This window comes from Dama dama, chromosome 9, assembly GCF_033118175.1.
Source record: "Dama dama isolate Ldn47 chromosome 9, ASM3311817v1, whole genome shotgun sequence".
In the NCBI taxonomy this organism is placed as follows: domain Eukaryota; kingdom Metazoa; phylum Chordata; class Mammalia; order Artiodactyla; family Cervidae; genus Dama; species Dama dama.
In genome coordinates, this window is record NC_083689.1 from 45685866 (window position 1) to 45691355 (window position 5490).

At 37.8% G+C, this 5490-nt stretch overlaps 1 pseudogene; it reads right to left on the minus strand.

Moving 5' to 3' along the window:
* Nucleotides 1-721: 721 nt before the first annotated feature.
* Nucleotides 722-5490, minus strand: LOC133062883 (28 kDa heat- and acid-stable phosphoprotein-like; annotated as a pseudogene).

Below are 5490 nucleotides of genomic sequence, written 5' to 3' on the forward strand. Positions count from 1 at the left end.
TGAATTTCACACAATTTTCTGAGCCCATGGGCCATACAAATGTATGCAGCAGGGCAGATTTGGTGGTAGTTTGCTGACTCTAAATACAGATGATATAAAGATGAATTAGTGTTATCTTTGTCCTCAAACAGCTGCATTATAACATGAACGTGTAAGCAAGCACACATGCAAAGCAGTAATTCAATATAACAAGGCAAAAATTTTGATCAAAAATCCAGAGTAGTGTATGGTATGTTTGTTCATACCACTTGTACAAATTAAACACTTATTAATTTATACATTTGTATGCAAAAGAGTTGATATTGCCAAAATACTACATATTAATTTATAATTGCATTTTCATTGATGAAACATAAAATTATGCAATTATTTCCAACCCTTTTCTTTTTTTTTTTTTTTATGATAATGTCAAGTTTAATTTGCCAAATATACAAGTTGGATCTGCGGAGCGTGTTGTGCCTGGGTGCTGCACCGTAAACAGCTTTCTCGGAATGACCCATGGGCAGGGTTACGAACGGGCCGGGGCCCGGCCAGAGTAGGGGGCAGGGAGTGGGGGGTGGGAAGGGCAGGGGGAGGCGTCCGTCAGAGGGGACTGGCCGGGATGGGCCGTGACCCTCAGGGACCCATGGGCACGGGCTGCCAACTGCCAGCCCCTCTGAGTGAGCACCCAGGGAACACACACCGGGGGTGGGCAGATAGGCCATCGCAAACTTGTCAGCAGCTACTGCGGCCCCAACCGCCCCCTGCCTCGCAATCTACCAGACAAATGGAAGCTCCTCTTAACCCACTTCCCGGGTACCCCCCAACAAGGGTTCTGAATTCTAAAAACAGCCAAAACATTTGAATGGTTACCTATGAAATGCTGTCCTGCATCTTTCTGTCTCAAAGATGCGGCTGCCCCTCCCCCAGCCCCCACCCACCATCCCCCCCAAACGACTTCCGTACAAGATGAAGAGGAGGCCCCAGGCCGTGGGGGGCTCCTCGCCGCGAGGGGCTGCGGCAGCGGCGCCAGGGCGGGTTTGGCTTGCTCTGTCTTCCCCGCTAAATGCACCTTCATGGAACGCTCTTTCGCTCTCTGATCTTGATTTCTTCTCTTTCCGTGATAGTTCCTTGCGCCCATCCAGGTCCACCTGTGTGACCTTTTTGGTTGTCTGTGCCAGCCGGTTGGGGTTCTCAATGTCGATGAGCCCTTCCACGCCTTTGCGCTTTTGCTGGTAATCATCTTCTTCATCCTCGCTCTCATCAGAATCTAGGGATTTCTTCTCTTTTTTCGGGTCACCTGAAGCCCCATCTCCACCTTCTTCTCCCTGTTCCTCTTCTTCCCTGGCCTTCTGCTTTTCGGCCTGGAGCTGGGCACCGATGTCCTCCGGGCTCGTGTACTGCCTGGCCCGGCCTTCGCGGCCTCCCTTTCTCCCTCCTTTAGGCGTCGCGGCTCCGGAGGCTGCAGCAGCGGCGCCTCGAGCTGACACCCCAACCCTTTTTTTTAACTAAGGTACATTACTTTTCCAACTTTTTCTGAATATATTTGCCTAATTTTTTATTTCCTTTGACAATTCTAGTTGTTTTTAAAGAATTGAAGTGCATATTTCAAAACAATCTGGTTTTCATGATAATTATTTTGCAAATTATTTTTGAGTTTTTGTGGGTAAATATTCAGTCAGTCAGATTGCTTTTAGAGACAGGAAACATTAAGTCTTTAGATACTGTGTTTTGCTCTAGATATGCAAAAGATACCCTCAAAACCGGGTAATAATTAACCAAGACAGACTTCACATAGACTTCCTGAGAAACATTGCAAGGACTCCATTGATTTTGTTAATTCAAATGGGTTGTATAAAACACTGCCTAGTGAGGCAGCTTTACTATGCCCATGTTCACAGACAACAGTACTAAAACTCAGAAATTTAAGTTACTTGAACAAAATTTACAGTTAAAAAATTGGAGGGATGACCATTAATTTAGGTCCTTCTGATCTCAGTTAATTTTATTTACCATATGTTAGTATGTTAAAATGAAGCTATATTATCAAACTGCTATACAATTAACTTTTTTATAACTCATATTGGCTAAAAGAATCATATAAAAATTGGGGGAAGTTTCTGGGGGGGCGAGGTAAATGTAGAAACATTGAATATTGAGTATCCTTCTATATTTCAAATTTATCATAGGGCAGATTACATGTTCCTGATGGCAATTCATCATTTGCCTTGTGGTTTATCATGTGAAAATATTTTAAAACATCTGAATATTTTTCCATGGTGAGAAATATTTTTGTACATTTTAACTTTTGCCAGTTAATTTCTAAGTTTTCCTATTACAATCTGCAATCAAAATTAATTAAAGTCTGGGGACTGTGTTCCCCTAAGTCATTCACTACCAAGGTCTCCAGACCCTTGATGGGAAGTTATTAAGCATTCTATCTAGATCTTTGCTGATATACCAACCAGTATTTAATGTACTTAGTATCATAGAATCGTAGCCACTGGTCTCACTTTCAAAATGCATGACTTGCCATCAACATCAAGTCAGTTGCATTCACTTTTCTATGCACAATAAAGGGCTAATGCTGCATAGTGAGAAGGTGTACCTGATCACAGAAAATCTGGAAGTTATTAGCAATTCCAAGAGGCAGAGGAGATTGGAGATAAATAGAATTTAAGGTAGATATGAAACAGAAAAATAAGGAGTTTTGAACCTTGCCTGGTAAGGGAAATTATGTAGAGAATCTATATGATTATCATTAAGTCCTCAAATGTCAGACTTTGGTGATTGTATTTGTCAAAGGAAAATTAAAATCTGACTGTAGGCTTCCCAGGATTGAGGTCTAGGGGAAAGCTACATAAAATTACATTTCTGTTTGACTATCTGTAGGAATTACATCAATTAAATAATAAGTCATAAATACTCATATAATCAAACCCAGCATAATACTAAGCAGGTACCATTTATAATGTCAAGTAAAACATTTGAGAAAGAGAATTACTATTCATTTAGACTCAAACCTGATATCCAAAGATGCACCTAAACTCAGGAAACAATTTAATCTCTTGATAATTTCTTGAATTAATCCTGTTGCTTTAGAAAAGCTGTTTGATGACTGAGTTGTGATTTCATGTCCATCTGCCTTGTATGAACCCATAATAGGTATGACCTCAAAGTATGCTAACAATAAGGGCAAACTCTGTTCCTAAGATGATGTAGTAGTCATATCATTGTAAAAAGTTTTAAAGGGTCAATAAAATTCTACAGGTTAATATCACACTGTCCTCTTTTTAAGTAGATTTATCTTCCATATTAGAGAAATAATGGAAATATATTCAGAGTTGACTCTCAGTAAGTACTTATTCCATTGAATTAAGCTAATAAAATTGATCCACTTTTGTGAGAAAAATTTAACAAATAATTCAGAAATATTTACTAAGTGATAGTTGATTGTTCTATTTTTAAAATACTGTATATAATTTCATTATGCTATGATCCAAGGATTCTACTTCCTAAATATCAATCAACAATTCATTTTCAGGTAGTTGGTTATTATTTAATAAGTATTTATAAAAAACTAAGTAAAAGTATCAAGTAAAAAAATTAAACACACATAGATGCTTTTTCTTAAAGCTTTGGCTCCAAAATTTTTAAACACTGACTTTGTTACTCTGTCATCTTCATTAAGCTTTTTGCCTGTTGTATTCTCATTGTTATAAAGTTAACCACTCATAATCTTAAAGACTATCGTAGCTTGGCTAATTGAAGTTAGGGGCACAGACCTAAAGCAAATTGTCAAACAGGGTGGTTACAGTGATACTGATGATTTTTGAGATTTAGAATGTTTGAATGTTAGAAAGTTTGCCATACCTCATAGTCACACTTTAAGTTGAAAGTCCTTTGATTGTTATTCTAGCAAAAGAAACCAAGTATTTTTAGTAGACATATGAGTTCAACATAAAATACCAAAAGAGTTGGATGTTTCAACTCAGTGAAGTAAATGGCAGGACAAGTTACATGGTGTGACATAAATGTACAGTTAAGAATGCCATGAGAAAAAAAAAAAAAAGAATGCCATGAGGTTACTCAGGAATGAGAAAACCTCAGGCTTTCATAGTTACATAGTTCAAAACAGTTGAACAAAAAAATGTGTAAGATTTCTAATTTGTTTCGCACTTACTTAGGAAATGTGATTTTCTCCATCAATCAGTAAGTGTTGTGTTTTTTTTTCCCTCCATTTTTAACCACAACAAACTCTGTGTTGCCTCAATCTTCAAATGTACATGAGTTGCTGTGTACTAAGGTAGATAAGGGGCTTCCCTGGTGGCTCAGATGGTGAAGAATCCACCTGCAATGCGGGAGACCTGGGTTCGATCCCTGGATTGGGAAGATCCCCTGAAGGAGGGCATGGCAACCCACTCCAGTATTCTTGCCTGGAGAATCCCCATGGACGGAGGAGCCTGACGGGCTACAGTCCATGGGATCACGAAGAGTCAGACACGACTGAGCGACTAAGCACAGCACAAGGTAGATAGAACTCAAATTAAATCTTACCTAATTACCCACTTACATCTTCCTCAGACATTAGCTCTGTCTCCTATGTTGACATGTCACCCTATAGGAGTCTTAGTTATACCACTTATTTCACTCTTCTATGATTAGTAGATATAAATGATTTCATATCTAAACTCACGGTTCATTGAAGGTATTGACTGTATCTTAATGCATTGTTGCCCCTTCTTCAACACCTAGTAGAGAATGTGTAAAATATAGTGATTATTAAGTAAATGTAGAATGAAAAATAAGTGGATGGTAAAAGTATTTCAAGAACTATTCTATAGCAATTCTGAAATAATATGAATATGACTTTAGCAAAATTTGTGCTTCCTGATCATTTGTAACAAGATTATCTTCACAATTTATATTTTAGCAGAGTTGTTACTAAAGGAACAATAATAGTATTTATTAATGGATATTTTGTTACAAAAATCATCTGGATAAACACATTCAGAAATGAACCATCATGTTAAACCAAAGGAGGGCATTGTTTAAATTATGAAATTCCTGCTGCATTAATAGAGAACAGGATTTCCAGCTATTTTGATATCTATGCTATATTACTGCACTTCTGAGAGGAAACACCAAAGAATATGAAATTTCCCCATATACAGCAATTGTCTTATTCAGGAGCAGGAAATCCACTTTTTAGTAAGATGACATGGAGGGAAAGAGCTTTATCTCTCATCTTCAATGCCAATCGAGTGAGGGATTTGTCATATATTTCTACATGGAAATGTGTACTGCTGAACTCCATGGGGTTTATTCAACCTTCTGATTAAATATTCATTGACTATATACTCTTCTATAGCTATTGTGCTGGTTTTATTGAGATATAGATAAGTAAAACATAATCCTAGCACTTAAAACCTTAACATTTATGTGAGGAGAAAGATGTATACATGGAAAACTATAATAAACATATATAATAATAACTCACCTAAGGCTCAT